This window comes from Mobula hypostoma, chromosome 4 (assembly GCF_963921235.1).
Source record: "Mobula hypostoma chromosome 4, sMobHyp1.1, whole genome shotgun sequence".
Taxonomy (NCBI): Eukaryota; Metazoa; Chordata; class Chondrichthyes; order Myliobatiformes; family Myliobatidae; genus Mobula; species Mobula hypostoma.
Genome location: NC_086100.1, coordinates 50,241,676 through 50,258,641, shown reverse-complemented (window position 1 = coordinate 50,258,641; position 16,966 = coordinate 50,241,676). Strand labels below are relative to the sequence as shown.

Below are 16,966 nucleotides of genomic sequence, written 5' to 3'. Positions count from 1 at the left end.
ACTCTACAGTATCAAGCAGTCTGTAAACAGCAACAGCCTGCATGGTGCATCATGGGGAAGTTATCAAACAAAATCTGACACAAATCCACAGGAGATGGCAACAGATTACCTACAATGTATTCAGAATTAAATTTTATTGAAGTCAAAAAGGAAGGTGAATGAGTTAAGACAGAGAGAACTGGGGAATGGTGTACAAAGTACATTTAGTATTGAAGTAAATATACAGCTTTGAGATTCATCTTCTTGCAGGCAACCACAAAGAAAAACAGAACTCACTAAAAAACCACACTACAGGCTGTCAAACACCCAATCTATGAAAAAACATTGTGCAAACAATATAAAAAATAAACAAATAACACACAGAACATGAACCACAAAGTACTCAAAAGCAAGTCCACAGTCAGAGCCAGTTCAGCACCACATCCAATCCAGGAGCCCGCTGGCTGCAGGCCGCACCCACACAGCCAGTTCAGCACTGAGATGAGTAAAGTTTATCAGAGTAGTAAGATGAACACCAGTTCATCCTTCACCCTTGGCCTCAATGCCTTCATCTATTTAATCTGGCTCAGCATTTCAATCAGCTAAATTTTGGTTTGTTTTCTGCTCTCAGACCAGGGCCACCCCGCTTCGATCCAGACCTATCCACTGCAGCAATGGTTGTACAACCGTACCCACATTCTCAGAGTCCAATTTGCTGAATCCTTCAGGATGCCACAAAAACGCCACCAGGTCATACAGATGGTTCAAAAGCACAACTCCCAAAGGAAAATTTCAAGCTGCAGACTGTAGTGATCGTAGTCCAGAAAAAGTATAATTAATAGAATAGTTAGTAAATAACAGGAATTCTGCAGATGCTGGAAATTCAAGCAACACACATCAAAGTTGCTGGTGAACGCAGCAGGCCAGGCAGCATCTCTAGGAAGAGGTGCAGTCGACGTTTCAGGCCGAGACCCTTCGTCAGGACTAACTGAAGGAAGAATTAGTAGTTTGGTTTGCTGACTGCAAAATGTTGCCGTGTCTTGCCAGTGCCATCTTGCTAAGGTTAAGAACTGAAGCATGCTACCAATGCTACAACTCTTAAAGAACTGCATAAGTAGTCAAAGCAAGAAGAAAGGGAAGATCATAGATGGTTGTGGAGCTTAGGGGACAAGATAGAAAATTATAAAATTTTAATTGTGATTTACAGTAGAGCTGCTCCCTCACAACTCCACAATTCTAGACTGCAACTGATCTCTTGGGCTCCATGCATGGAAGTTTGCTTATTTTCAGTTTCTTCTGCATCCCATAATAATGCGGACTGTTAACTTAATCACTAGTGTCTAGGTGAATGGTAGAATCTGCACGGAGCTGATTAAAATTTGGGGAAAATAATAACGGTGCCTGATGCTCAGCATGGACTAAAAGGATGAAGGGCCTGTTTATATGCTATGTGGCACTATGATTCTAGATCAGCAAGCCCAAGAGAATGGCTGTATAGGACAGGTTACAATGAGAACAAGAATTTACAGAAGGGGAGGCTGGTCAAAAGTGGGAAATTTGCCCACTGAACCTGTGTCAGTTTAATCTGTGGCAGGCATGGTAGGCCTACACAAATGAATAGCCAGAAACAATTGTCAGAAGAACTGCAAGGAAGTTCTTCTTTGAAAGTGGTTAAGAATTTTGACTTTTTAAATAATCAATAGTTTTGAATTTTTATTTGTACATTTTAAATTACTTCCTAGATGCTCTGGAATATTTGTAGAATACAGATATTCACAAACACCCAACTTCAACAGCAACTCTGACAGCCTTAGTGCCTAGGAGATTTACCAGCTGTCAAGGTCTTTCTGGAAGCACAGCCTGTTGTCTGTAATGGGAAAGGCCTTGTCTGCAGTACATTGCACTCAGTCTAGATTAACTGTAAACCAGACTCCCAAAGGAAGATGGTGCTCTGAGGACAAAGGGAAGCAACTAACAAACTCAGGTGGCTCAGTGGTCACTATAATATCTAAACCGATATGCTAATTTGAACAAAAACTTACATTTCAAAATCATTCATTGTACACACATAACTCAGATTTTCACAGAAGTGACTTGAACTACATTTAGTGTACATCCACACTACGCTGGATAATTCTGAAAACGCTGGTTTCGAGTAAAAACGACAGGCGTACACACTAAGCGTTTTTCAAAATATCTCTGTCCACACTAACACGGATATTTGGGCGAATCTCCTCTACTGGGCACGCGCAGGACAGACAGAAAACAAGCGAAGAGGAAACGGTATACTTAGTGCGCGTTTGTCCAGTTACAGAGTAGAAAAACTTAAAAGGAATTGCTCTTGGCTCTTGCGCAGGAGGACTTAAAACTAAATAAAAACAAATACTGGAGTGTATGGAGGCAACCGACAGGGAGTTCACGGACAGTATGACCCAGCTGACGACGAACATTGAAAAACTGACTAACTGTTGCATTAATAAAGCACCTTGTTAAATGTATAGAACATGTCTGCATCAGTGTTATCTTGTATTTCCATACAATGTTACATTAGGCTGTTACACATCTATTGTCAGAGAAGTACTTGCATAAATAGGTAAACCACCTTCATACAAGCAAGGACAGAAAACAGGGCAAAGTGAGTATACTTATTTATTCAGTAAGCTATGGGTCAAAGTATTTGGTGAGTACATTTCTAACTCTTCTGGCTTCAGTCTCGTTGCCGTCTGTTCTGAAATTGTTAGGTTCTGCGAAGCACAAAATCAAATATTGCTGTGATGATTATACGCTCTAGTATCAATTGTTTGGTGACAATAAAGGAGGACGACGAGGCACGTCATGACAGCAGTTTTAAAAAGCTCCGGTTACCCAGTACACACTGCAATGGATATTAGGCATTTTCAGATTTATTCACTCTGGAGACTGTTTCTGAAAATCTCTGTTTTCGGGGTCTGAAAACACCGTTTCAGTGTGGACAGAAGGTCAAAACGAAGAGAAAAGGCTTCGTTTTCAAAATTATCTGGCGTAGTGTGGACGTAGCTTTAATTTCACCTGGTCCTGATTTGCTTGCAAGTTTTGTCTGGAACTTGACACCCTCATTATTGTTATGACCTGCCATACCAAGCTTACATTAGGTTCTGCATCTACTTTAATGTAAATTAGGGACAAGAGAACCATCTGCACCCACAAGATGAAATGGGCATATATGAGTGTATAGGTATCTACTTCAAATTCAGTTCTAGACCAGCATCAAGCCCTCAAAAGTCTCTACCATGCTCTGAACCTAGAGACCAACATACTCAGAAATCTCTCTCCGTCTAAACACAAAAAAAAACAAGAACCTCTAATGAAAATCTCCCCTTCCTATTTGGAGCTCAGGCTATTTGTTCACATCCATACATACAACATATGACAGTATATGCAATAAAGAAGTGACTTCTTGTGGTGTACCTTGAGAAATCGGCTGCTAATAGTATCATTTACAGCCAAGTTGGAGTTGCCTTTTTTTTTAGGATTAAGCATTATTCCACCTCGTTCTCATTCTCACATAAAATGGAACACTGGCTCAGAATTCCTACCACCCAAAATTCAAAAATGTCAAAAAACAGAGAAGGCCACTGGGACACCACCAACCAATAGAATGCAACTGCAGATGAGAGATACACAACTTATTTCTAGACCTAGTTTAAAGGGAAGAGTGTTCAAAATATAAATTTTGTAAAAGAGAAACAAGTGCAATTTCAAAAGCTGACCATGAATTTAACCAGAACAGCATTATTACGAATGCATCTAATGACCACTGGATTTGTCACAATTCCATAGCCAGAAGTAAACAGTGCTACAATGGCCTGAATTTTTTAAGGGCTGAATATGAAAGTTCCATTGATGGCTGCTTTGCATCACCCCAATCAGGTCAGGCTAGCTACGGAAGCAGAGTGAAGTAATTTACTGTACAGAAAACCAATTGAATGGGCCCAGAACCATTACATTGCAGCTAACTATTCAAACTGTTCAAATCTAGGTAAGACTATGCTTGGATAATGGAAAATCAACTTTATGAAGGACGAATAAAATTTGCAGAGATATCAAATTTTTACCTAATATTCACATCTAATTCTATGGCAGTTCATGGTCCATTTGTATATCACAAGTGATGCAGCAAACACATTAAACTCTTTCAACTTGCCTGGACACTTCACAAAGGGAAAATAAACCCACAACCATCAAAAGTGCATAAGCTATATTTTAAGAATCTAAGTACAGAACAATATAACACCTAACTAAAGATGGGATTTTGGTAATTTGCTAATTAAAAACTGAATATTCTTGTCTGTAAAATTATGGAATAGCAATAATTTCATCATTTTAAATTACAGTATCAAATTTACCTAGATTCCCCTTCGTTATTGATGCCTTTTATATTACTTAGTTTGTGGTAAAGATAGTATTACACAGAAGATCCCCCACTTAACATTCACTCACATGCATGACTTTGTCTGGTCAGAAACAATATCCTCCATTTACAAATCTAATTCATCAATGTACATATGTTAAATATAAATTAAAACCATTTGGCAACACAATTAATTCATGGCACACTTTTTTTGCAAACCAAATCTTAATCAATACAACTCAACAGAAAGATAAGTGTACTTTGTTCAGAATGTAAAATGATAATCTTACAGTTTTACAAGACAGCAATATGCAGAGTATGCAAAATGAATTTGAGTGTTGTTGGTTGTCAAGTTGTGTGGCTCTCTTGATTTTGTAAGTATGGATGCATCGCCAATATAACTAAATTTGAAACACATCAACATCAGAAGCATTTGAAGCAACTTTTTCATTAAGTATGATCAGCAGATCCTTTACCAGCCAGAGCATTAACAAAATTTTGAAGAGATCTGGGATGCATACAGTGCAGGCCTTACAAAACTACTTCAGAATCAAGGAACAGTGTGTTTGTTCAGTAATATTAACTGCACGCTGATCATTTTAAGTGCAGACGAGGCATCCTTCCACCGCCACCGTCGCTATTATCAGTTCGTAACTGCATGTGGGTTTCAGGATTTTTTTTGGCCAAGCGCTTCCCCTCCCCCATAGCACGAGTCTGGGCCCGACCCGCGCTTCTCCCAAACCTTCGTCCGGATCCCCCGCGCGGAGTGATCCCAGGCCCCAGTCATCACCCACCCCAAGCTCAAGGCCGCCCGCTTTCACCCAGGAGACCTGGTCTCATTCGTGGGGGTCGACCACGCAGCACCAAGGCCCGCAAGACCGATTATTGGGGGTGGGGGGTGGGGGGCGGGGAAGGAGTCACTGAACTCCCCTCCCCCCAGCGCCGGGCCTAGTGAAACAGGCTCCGTCCTTCCGCGGATCCTCATACATTTCCAGCAGCTTGCCTTCAGGGTAAAGTCGGTATCCGAGCGCCGGCCTCACTCACCGTGGAGCGCAGACAGCGGGCCTGGGCCTGGGTCTGGATCTGGTCCTCCTGGTGGCTTCGGCGGTCTCTTGTTACTCCTTCCCTTCCCCCTCTCGGGGCCGGGGCTCCTCGGGCTTTCACAGACGGTAATTGTGGAAATGTCTGGGCATCCGCACTGGCTGTCAGTGATATAAATGTCCCGGCTGGAGCGGACGATTTAAACGGTGGGTTTTTATTTCTTTTTCGGCTTGTTGGGTGAGTGCAGAATTTGCCGAAGCAGAATGTTAGGCTGAACACAGCCAAATGTTCGCTGCCATCCAACGTCTGCCAGCCGCTGTGACCCGGCCCGCGCAAATGGCTCACTCACCGCAACAGCTCTCTATTGTATGAGAAAGGGAGGAGGCCGACGGGGAAAGAACACCACTCTCACTTTGTGCTGCCTCCTAAACAGTCATCAGCAGATTACTACAATTACGAAATGCAGATCTTTGCTTTAAGAAAAAGTGGTGCAAATTGAAATAATTTCCATCGCATACAACATTGGAGAGGCTGGTAGGAAATGCTTATTTGAAAGAGGAAGTTTTCAAGAGGCAGTTGCAATCTGCTAAAATCTTGGAAGCTGGTGGAAAGGGGTTACTTAAGTATTCGCTTTAAGTAAAGAGAGCTTCCTTCCAAAAAAAAGGAAATCCTTCAATTACAATTTTATTATCAATGGAGCTTATTATCAAAAGTAACTACAAGTTTACAAAAAAATCCATGAAATCTGATACATTTCATGATGTTAATAAAATTGGGATTTTCATTTCAACTGCACAATAAATACCATATAATCTTATCAATCTCACCCAAATTTAGTGTAGTTTAGGCTCTTGACTCATGTAACAGTAATTATTCTTAAACAACCCCTTGGAATGTTTACTTCCCCACAGCAGTTTTCTGGGTTTGAGGGAGCTGATGAAGATAAAGTGAGAACTACAGACACTTCCAAATCAAAACACAAGATGGTGGAGGAACTCAGTGACTCAGACAAATGGGCAATCTATATTTCTGGTCAGGACCCTTCACCCTCCAAGTACACACAAAGGGTCTGTCCATTTTGACTGTCAACTGCCCACTTCCCTCCTTAGATGCTGCCTGACCTGCTGAGCAATGTTCCCTCTAAGGTGTGTGCATATACATATCTTTTGTTACTAGTGCACAAGGGAACGTAAACTGTCAGCCTCATCTCGATGATATGTCTGCAGATATTAGAAATGGCTTATTTATACTGTTTTTATTGAAGAAATTGACTAAGTTGAATTCCAAAGAAACAAAAGGTGTGAAGCACAGAGAACTGCTAGTTCCTTGAAAACAGAATGGCTTAATCAAACAGTAGAAACTGCTGATGGCCAGGAATGTGCAGCTATGAAAAACACCTATGTATGATACAGAAACTAACTTTACCTGCATGTATTGTTGCGATGCAAAAGTTAGCGGAGAATTTGCAAGTGGGAAGAAGTGGAGTGATATTTGGAAACTTGACTTTTTAAAGCATCATTTAGCAAGCAAATCACCAATGGATGGTGTGCAAAAGCTCAAGCGGGAAAATCCTTCATTACCTACTACGTTTGTTTTCTGAATGCAGAACAAGAGTGGTAATGATCAAACCCAGAGGAGGTCAAAATTATTATTGACAGTGTTGTTAGCAGTTAAAATGAATACCTCTATATATAAAATTCAGTGCGCACAGGGTGTTGTCACCTGGGCAAAAAATTGCACAGCACAAGAGTCTTGCGCAAACTTTTCGTTATAAATTAGAGGGAACGTTGCTGCTGAGTTACTCTAGATTTGGGTGTTTATTCAGATTCCATCATTTTGTGTCTCCAGACTCTTCTACAATGGGGAGAGGAGCTGCCTAGTTTATGAAGCGTGGTCTTTTTGTTGCTTATGCAAGACTTCTCTGTGCTCCCAATGTGATTCTCAATGACATCTTAAAATACTTTGCTTCACGGGTAAAGATTCCCTGAAGTCAGAGGAGATGTTGCATCTCTTTGCGTTCATCCTTTAATTCTTCTCCCCTATGTGCCTGCTAATCTCTTCCACTGCAACAACTATGCCAGTGCAGGTTCAGTCCTCAAATTGTGTGAGGCTTGTTGCTTTTAACTGGAGTGCAGTTTATTATATTTTCCTTGGAATGATTTGAACGATCACTGATACATATGCAGTCAAACTTCAGTTTAAGGCAGTACCTCAAGGAAAAATGAAAACATTCTTCTCTCAATTAACAACGATACACGGGCCATACTTTTATAACCACACAGTTTCCATTAGCATGTTTATAAATACTAGTGTAACACTACATACACAAAAATACTACTCCAATCTCTTTATCCTTCCTTAACTAACATTTAGCTTTTATTCACCCTTTTTCACCATGATGAACAGAGTTGTACAATGGTTTGATTTTTGCTGGGATGTGACAGTGGGTCTTATAACTGGTAAGAGTAAATAGCTAGAATCCCCATTTTGACTACTTATCAATGTGTAGTTATGTGTTTAGAGATCGGGTGAAGCCAAGATCTGGCATGCCTTTAATGACCCCCAAAGTGGAAGTGTCTATCGATATTCACAGTGCTCACACAAGAATAATAATTACAGGGGAAGATACCAGACAATGACTGTTATTTGTAGAACCATTTGTCGTGAATCACCACAAAGGGGGAATAAAATGGAAATAAAAGTGAGCCCTGTTTAGAGTACACATGGAGGACTGAGTTGTTATGGGAACTTCAACTTCAGAAAAATATTTGTTCAAAGAAGTTCACTACTAGCTAAATTACAAGGACGTATTGCATAAACTCTTCTTCAGAATTTAGGTTAAGGGGTATTATTTATGAAAGTAATGAAGAGGTGTAATTTTGTTAGATGTAAAAAAAATACTTTTGCTGCTGAAGGTGACCAGGACGTAGCTGAAAAATTAGGACTGTATTTTTCATGAATAAAATTAAGAACCTTTTCTATACAGAGTGTTGGAGATTTGGATCTTTCTTCTACAGACTTGTGTAGGGTTCATTAGTTTTATTTCTGAGGATAATATATCTTTGAACCAAAGGTACTGAGGAATGTATGGAAAATATACTGCGTTTGTAGTTCATCATGAGGAATTGCTCCACAACACATCTGCTTAAATAAAATGGTAGCACATAACGATATGTTTCCAGAGCTGGACTAAGAAAGGCCATTGGAAAAATACTTTAACTTGTGCAATAAAGTTTGATGAAGTCATTGTTTTTGAATGCCAGCAATGCCCTTAAAATTAAGCCTGTCAGAAACTATTGGAAAAAAGGAATTTCATGTTTCAATAGGTACGTTTAATGTCAGAAAAATATATAGATTAGATTAGATTATGAGGACACTCAGTCCTCGTTTATTGTCATTTAGAAATGCATGCATTAAAAAATGATACAATGTTCCTCCAGAATGATATCACAAGAAAAACAGGACAAACCAAGACTAAAACTGACAAAACCACATAATTATAACATATAGTTACAACAGTGCAAAGCAATACCATAATTTGATAAAGAGCAGACCATAGGCAGGGTAAAAAAAAAATCTCAAAGTCCCGATTGACTCATCATTTCATGCAGGCAGCAGAAGGGAGAAACTCTCCCCGCCATGAACCTCCAAGCGCCGCCAACTTGCCGATGCATTGGAAGCACCCGACCGCAGCCGACTCTGAGTCCATCCAAAAACTTTGAGCCTCTGACCAACCCCCCTGATTCAACCTCTCCGAGCACCATCCTCTGCCAAGTGCTTCGATCCCACCCTGCCCCCTGAGCAATAAGCAAAGCCGAGGACTCAGGCCTTCTCCTCCGGAGATTCTGGACCACACAGTAGCAGAAGCACCAAAGCAGGCATTTCAGCAGTTTCTCCAGATGTTCCTCCGTGCTCTCACGTCCATCTCCATCAAATCAGGATTGTGCACGGCACCCTACTTGACAAATAACAGACATCACCACCGGAGTGGCTGCTGCGTCACGCAGCCATCTTCTCCTCCCACCATAAAATACAGTATACATCCTGAAATTCTTTTTCTTTGCAAACATCCACAAAAACAGAGGAGTGCTGCCAAAGAGTGAATGGCAGTTAAGTGTTAGAACCCCAACTCCCCCTCCAGCTCCTTCCTATGCACAAGCAGCAGCAAGGCCAACAAACACCCCCCCCCACCAGCTAAAAGCAGCAACGCCCTGATGTCACTGAAATTGCTAGTAATCCACTTGTAGCTTTTATTCAAGGTCAGCATTGTAGGCCTTGGCAGCTTCTACTTTACCATGGCCTACAAAATCCAGGCCATATCTGTCCCCACAAAATAGTTCGGTCTTCTCCAACCAGAAGCCCTGGATGAATCATGAGATTCTCAGTCTGCTGAGAGCCAGTAGCATTCAGGTCTGATCTGACAACCAAGTAAAATACAAGAGGTAGAGGTACATAAACAGAAGGGATTCTGCAGATGCTATAAATCCAGAGCAAACTACACAAAATGCTGGAGGAACTCAGCAAGTCAGGTAACCTAATGTGGAAATAAACACCAAACTACACTTTGGGCCAAAGCCATTCTTCAGGAAAGGAAAGGAAGGGGTAAGATACCAGAATAAAACGATGGGGGGGGGGGAAGGAGGGGAAGAAGGATAGCTGAAGCCAGGTGGGTGGGAAAGGTGAAGGGCTTGAGATGAAGGAACCTGAGAGAGAGGAGAGTGGATGTTATTTATCAGAAGGAGAAATCGATATTCATGCCATTGGTTTGGAAGCTACCTAGACAGAATTTAAGGTGTTGCTCCTCTACACTGCGGAGCATGAACCGACATGTCAGGAGGCTGCATGGAGAACACTGGATACAATAGATGACCCCAGCAGATTTGCAAGTGAAGTGTTGCCTCACCTGGAAGGACTGTTTGGGGCCCTGAATGGAGATGAGGGAGGAGGTGAGTGGAAAAATGTAGCACCTTGGCTGCTTGTAAGGATAAGTGCTGGGTGGGAGATTAGTGGGGATGAATGGACAAGGGCATTGTGGAGTGAGCAATCTCTGTGGAAAGCGGAGAGTGGGGAGGAGGAGGTGCTCCCCAACTCTTCCTCCTCTATATATCCTTTGGATATGCGGGTGAAGGCAACATCAATGCACCAATGGTGGATGAGGGGAAACCCCATTCTTTGAAGAAGGAGGACATCTCTGATGTCCTGGAAAGGAAACCCTCATTCTGGGAACAGATATGGCAGAGACAAAAGGAACTGAGAAAACAGAATAGCATTTTTGCAGGAGACAGAGTGGGAAGAGGTATAGTCAAGATAGCTGTGGGAATCAGTAGGTTTATAAAAGATGTTAGTCGACAGCTTGTCTCCAGAGGTGGAGACAGAGAGATCAAGAAAGGGGAGGGAGGTGCTGGACAACAGGTCAACAGCAAATAACCATTCCATTAGCTCTTCACTAAACCCTGGAATATCTGGTCAGTGAAGGTGCATACATTATGATGCTCTTCATTGACTACAGTTCAGCATTCAATACTATCATCCCTCAAAACTAACTAATAAGCTTCAAGACCTAGGTTTCAATATCTCCTTGTGCAACTGGATCCTAATTTCCTTACTTGCAGACCCCAGTCAGTTCGGATTGGCAACAAATCTCCTCCACAATCTTTATCAGCACATATTGCACCACAAGGCTGTTTACTTAGCACCTTGCTCTACTTGCTTTATGCTTACGATTGAGGCTAAGCACAGCTCCAATGCCGTATTTAAGTTTGCTGACAACATCACAGTTGTTGGCCAAAGCAAGTGTGGTGACAAATCAACATATAGGAGGGAGATGGAAAATCCGGCTGAGTGGTGCCACAATGACAACCTCTCACTCAATGTCAGCAAGACCAAGGCACTGATTATTGACTTCAGGTGGAGGAATTCATGAGCAAGTTCTCATCAGGGGGAGGTTCAGCAACTTTAAATTCATTTCAGAGGATGTGGACAGGGCCAATGAACTTAACCTGTTCTTTAACAGATTTGACAGTGTGGCCCCTGCCCATCCCACACATGAGCCATCTGTTGTCGGCCCCCAACCAACACATATTCCACTCTGCCCTCCTACCCCTCCTCACAGTCCCCCACCCTGCTCTCATGACTATACCCCTTCCCCACACGAAACCACCACGGTGCAATTCACAGCTGAACAGGTGAGAAAACAGCTGAAACGTCTCAACCCAAGCAAGGCTGCAGGACCGGATGGTGTCAGTACCAGGGTGCTCAAAGCCTGTGCCCCTCAGCTATGTGGAGTACTTCACCATGTATTCAACCTGAGCCTGAGGCTCCGGAGGGTTCCTGTACTGTGGAAGATGTCCTGCCTCGTCCCTGTGCCGAAGACACCACGCTCCAGCGGCCTCAATGACTACAGACTGGTGGCATTGACCTCCCACATCATGAAGACCCTGGAGAGACTTGTTCTGGAGCTGCTCCGGCCTATGGTCAGGCCACACTTAGATCCCCTCCATTTCGCCTACCAGCCCCGACTAGGAGTTGAGGATGCCATCGTCTTCCTGCTGAACCGTGTCTATGCCCACCTGGACAAGCCAGCGAGCACTGTGAGAGTCATGTTTTTTGACTTCTCCAGTGCGTTCAACACCATCCGCCCTGCTCTGCTGGGGGAGAAGCTGACAGCGATGCAGGTGGATGCTTCCCTGGTATCATGGATTCTTGATTACCTGACTGGCAGACCACAGTACGTGTGCTTGCAACACTGTGTGTCCGACAGAGTGATCAGCAGCACTGGGGCTCCACAGGGGACTGTCTTGTCTCCCTTTCTCTTCACCGTTTACACCTCAGACTTCAACTACTGCACAGAGTCTTGTCATCTTCAGAAGTTTTCAGATGACTCTGCCATAGTTGGATGCATCAGCAAGGGAGATGAGGCTGAGTACAGGGCTACGGTAGGAAACTTTGTCACATGGTGTGAGCAGCATTATCTGCAGCTTAATGTGAAAAAGACTAAGGAGCTGGTGGTAGACCTGAGGAGAGCTAAGGTATCGGTGACCCCTGTTTCCATCCAGGGGGTCAGTGTGGACATGGTAGAGGATTACAAATACCTGGGGATACGAATTGACGATAAACTGGACTGGTCAAAGAACACTGAGGCTGTCTACAAGAAGGGTCAGAGCCGTCTCTATTTCCTGAGGAGACTGAGGTCCTTTAACATCTGCCGGACGAAGCTGAGGATGTTCTACGAGTCTGTGGTGGCCAGTGCTATCATGTTTGCTGTTGTGTGCTGGGGCAGCAGGCTGAGGGTGGCAGACACCAACAGAATCAACAAACTCATTCGTAAGGCCAGTGATGTTGTGGGGATGGAACTGGACTCTCTCACGGTGGTGTCTGAAAAGAGGATGCTGTCTAACTTGCACGCCATCTTGGTCAATGTCTCCCATCCCCTACATAATGTACTGAGTAGGCACAGGAGTACATTCAGCCAGAGACTTATTTCACCGAGATGCAGCACTGAGCGTCATAGGAAGCCATTCCTGCCTGTGGCCATCAAACTTCTCCTCCCTTGGAGGGTCAGACATCCTGAGCCAATAGGCTGGTCCTGGACTTATTTCATAAATTACTGGCATAATTTATATATTACTATTTAACTATTTATGGTTCTATTACTATTATTATTTATGGAGCAACTCTAACGAAAACCAATTTCCCCCGGGATTAATAAATTACGACTATGACTATGACTATGACTTTGACTATGACTATATGCCCTGGGTTCAGCACGCAAGTGCCATTACCATGAAAGCACAACAATACCTCTACTTTCTTTCAAGTTTGCAAAGATTCGGTATGTCATCTAAAACATTGACTAACTTCTATAGATGTACAGTGGAGAGTATATTGACTGGTTGCATCACGGCCTGGTATGGAAATACCAGTGCCCTTGAATGGAAATGCCTACAAAAAGTACTGGTTGTTCAGGGACATCCACTGACGTCCCTGAAAAGTAAAGCCCTCCCCACTGTCAAGCACATCTGCATAGAACACTGTCACAGGAAAGCTGCATCTATCATCAATGACCCCCACCATCCAGGCCATGCTCTCTTCTCACTGCTGCCATCAGAAAGAAGGTCAAGAGCCTCAGGATGCAGGTTCAGGAACAGTTATTACCCCTTCAACCATCAGGCTCTTGAACAAGAGGAGATAATTCACTCAGATTCATTTGCCCCACTGTACTGTTCCCTCTACCTTTGGATTCACTTTCAAGGAGTCTTCATCTCATGTTCTCCAAATCTATTTAATATTTCCATAGTTCATTGTCTTTTGCACATTAGTTGTTTGCCCTGTTGGGTATAGTCATTCATTTATTCTATTGTGTTTTTTGTATTTATTGTAAATGTCTACAATAAAATGAGTCTCATGTTTGTATATAGTGATGTACATGTACTTTGATAATAAATTTACTTTGAACTCTATGGGATCTGGTATCACCTACATGTAGTTGTTATGAAGATGCTTCAGTCCTTCCAGTGATTAATATTGAACTATTGTATTTCTATTAACGTAACTTGCATTTTGTTCCTTTGATTGTTTGCTTACAGATTGGCAATATGGTCAAAAAACCTCTTGCTTGTATTAGTGAATTCAAAATAGGTAATTTCTTATTTTATCTCAGGATGTCAAAAGCAAATTACTTGAGAAGTTTAATTTCGGTGTAGAACAAAGGATTGCTTATGGAAATGTGGAAGGAGTTGAATATTTTCAGATGGATTTTCAGCGTTACGTATAGAATAACAGAAGACAGTCCATCAGATTAGGATATTTTTAGTGGAGTTTTTTTTTTGTAAGTGATTATTTCTAATTGCGCAATAGTGTCTCTGTAACCGGTTTCCCCTAGCAGGAGACCTAAACTCAATATTTCCAATGCCTTTTTATTTACATTTCACATGGAGTTCTTCAGTTTTGGAGTCATTCAGTAAAATTGTGTGCTGCAAGTGCACACATCTCACAAAGGGAAGAAAATCTAGTTTATCTCGGATGCCTGTAGAATTAAGATAAATGTAATTGATATGTCAAAACCTTAGTTTGAATAGAGCAGTAGACACTCAAAGAGGACCCAATGAATACTGACCAGTCACAATACACTATTTATGTAAAGCTAGAGTTAGGTCCTGCCTTTTCTGACATTTTTCGACCACACAAAAAATGAGAAACAAATATTTCTGGGATCACTTCTGCAATGTTGTTAAAGGAAGACACACGTATTACTTGAAAAGCCAATTAAAATACAGTCACTAACAACAAAAGAAAAGAGCGTGTAGTATGTGAAATTAATTCGATTTAAAGAAAATAATCAGCACAAAAAATAGGGGACAAATGATTTGTTCCAATGTGCCAGCATTCTGAAATGTTATGCTTGGGACTGTAAACCAGAACTATTAGTCCAAGTAAAATGAACAAAAGAGGAATTTTATGGAACGGCCACCTCAATCAACACAACTCAAATCTCAGCCCGTTATAAATAGAACCATAAAAATGTTAGCACAGATCAGATTTATGGCTCATCATGCCTGCTCTGGTGCTAGTTCCATATTGAAGTTGCCCACTCTTTAATTCCAATTATATGCTCTTTCTCTGTCTAATACAATTTATGTCTGAATCTAGTTACAGAGACATACAAACAGATTTTTAAGTGTGTTTTAAGGAAATAATGTCAAAAAGTTTTTTTCAAAATGTTACAAGCAGCGTAAAGAAACAGTAGGGAATGCAGTTGTCTCACAGTTCCAATAATCCAGTTTTGATCTTAACCTCAGGTGCCATCTGTATGGTGTCTGCATTATTCTCCCTGTGATGACGTGGTCTCCCCCCCCCCCCCCACCACCACCACCACCACCAGGCACTCCAGTTTCATCCCACATCCCAAAGATATTCTGGTTGTCAGGTTAATCAGCTACTGTAAATGACCCCAATTCTACCATGGCTGGTGGGATCATAAGAAATATGTTGATGAACATGTGAGAAAGATAGGTTGTAGGGAAAGCGTGCGGGGGAGTAGGATTGATGGGATTGTTCTGAAAGTCTGTATGCAGTTGATGGCTTCCTTTATTTCATAAGATGTGAAATGTAGAATATTTCTTTTAACATGATACAGATGTTGATTTTTACGGTAAATGATAATAATTATTTAATTATTATTGTCTGGGGCAAGCCTAATGCATTGGCTAAGAATGAAAATGTTTTAATAGGAAACAAATAAAAAGTAAAAAATACTGAATAGTTTCTGTAGAGGCAAAGGAGTTAATGACCCAGTTCAAAGCAGATATCAACTGTTTCTCTTTCCCCACAGTTGCTGTCATTTCCAGCTAAGTTATTCCAGCATTTTAATTTTTCATTATCTGAAGTATTTTTGTTTTCCAGTAAATATAGACCAGGACCTTTGGAACTACTGCTTAATGAAAAAATTAAAACTTAAATAATGAACAAATAATTGTGATTCAAAGCACTCATTGTTTGAATGAGTATTGTTTAAATACCAAAAGACACCTAATCGATACGTGCATGCTACCATCACAAATCACAACAAATGCTAACATGGTAAGGGACAAAGGAGAGGTGTTTTTATTGAAATTTTAATCAATAAAAGTTAATTTGACTATGTGAATAAAAACCTAATGGTATGCTTTACTCTATCCGTATCTATCTGTGACAACTGGTTCAAAGTTAGAGTCTCAAAGTCATTTGGCACAGAAATTATGTTGGAATTCTTTGAATAACAAGGATAGACAAAGGAGAGTTGGTGGATGTTGTGTACTTCAATTTTCAGCATTTGAAAGTGCCACACATGTGGCTGCTTAACAAGATAAGAGCCCATGGTATTATAGGAAAGATGTTAGCATGGGTAGAGCATTGGCTGATTGGCGGGACGAAAAGAGTGGGAATAAAGGGAGCCTTTTCTGGTTGGCTCCCGGTGACCAGTGGTGCTCCACAAGGATCCGTGTTGGGATCTTTTTTTTACGTTATACGTCAATGGTTTGGATCATGGCCTTGTGGCCAAATTTACAGATGATACGAAGATAAGTGGAGGGGCAGATAGTTTTGAGGAAGCATTGAGGCTACAGAAGGACTTATAGACAGATTAGGAGAATGGGCAAGGAAGTGGCAGATGGAATACAATGTTGGGAAGTATATGGTCATGTACTTTGGTAGAAGAAATAAAAGGATAGACTATTTTCCAAATGGAAAGAAAATTCAAATATCTGAGGTACAAAGGGACTTGGGAGTCCTTGTGCAGAATTCCCCTAAAAGCCGATTTGCTGGTTGAGTTTGTGGTGAGGAAGGCAAATGTGATGTTATCATTCATTTTGAGAGGACTAGAATATAAAAGCAAGGATGTAATGTTGAAGCTTTACAAAGCACTGGTGAGGCTTCACGTGGAGTATTGTGAGCACTTTGGGGCCCCTTGTCTAAAAAAAGATGTGCTGACATTAGAGAGGATTCAAAGAAGGTTCACGAAAATGATTGCGGGATTTCAAAGGCTATCACATGAGGAGCATTTGATGGCTCTGGGCTTCT

General features: G+C 41.6%; 1 protein-coding gene across 3 annotated transcripts in view; it reads right to left on the bottom strand.

Moving 5' to 3' along the window:
• The window catches only part of tbl1xr1a (TBL1X/Y related 1a), a 177,432-nt gene extending 171,656 nt beyond the window's left edge, over positions 1 to 5,776 (bottom strand). For 2 of the 3 annotated variants that reach the window (XM_063045775.1, XM_063045773.1), the window contains exon 1: positions 5,414 to 5,775. The gene's annotated coding sequence lies outside the window, so the exon portion shown is untranslated. Of the gene's footprint in view, positions 1 to 5,413 lie in introns of all 3 variants that reach the window. The other variant, XM_063045776.1, reaches the window with a different exon arrangement.
• Positions 5,777 to 16,966: the final 11,190 nt, after the last annotated feature.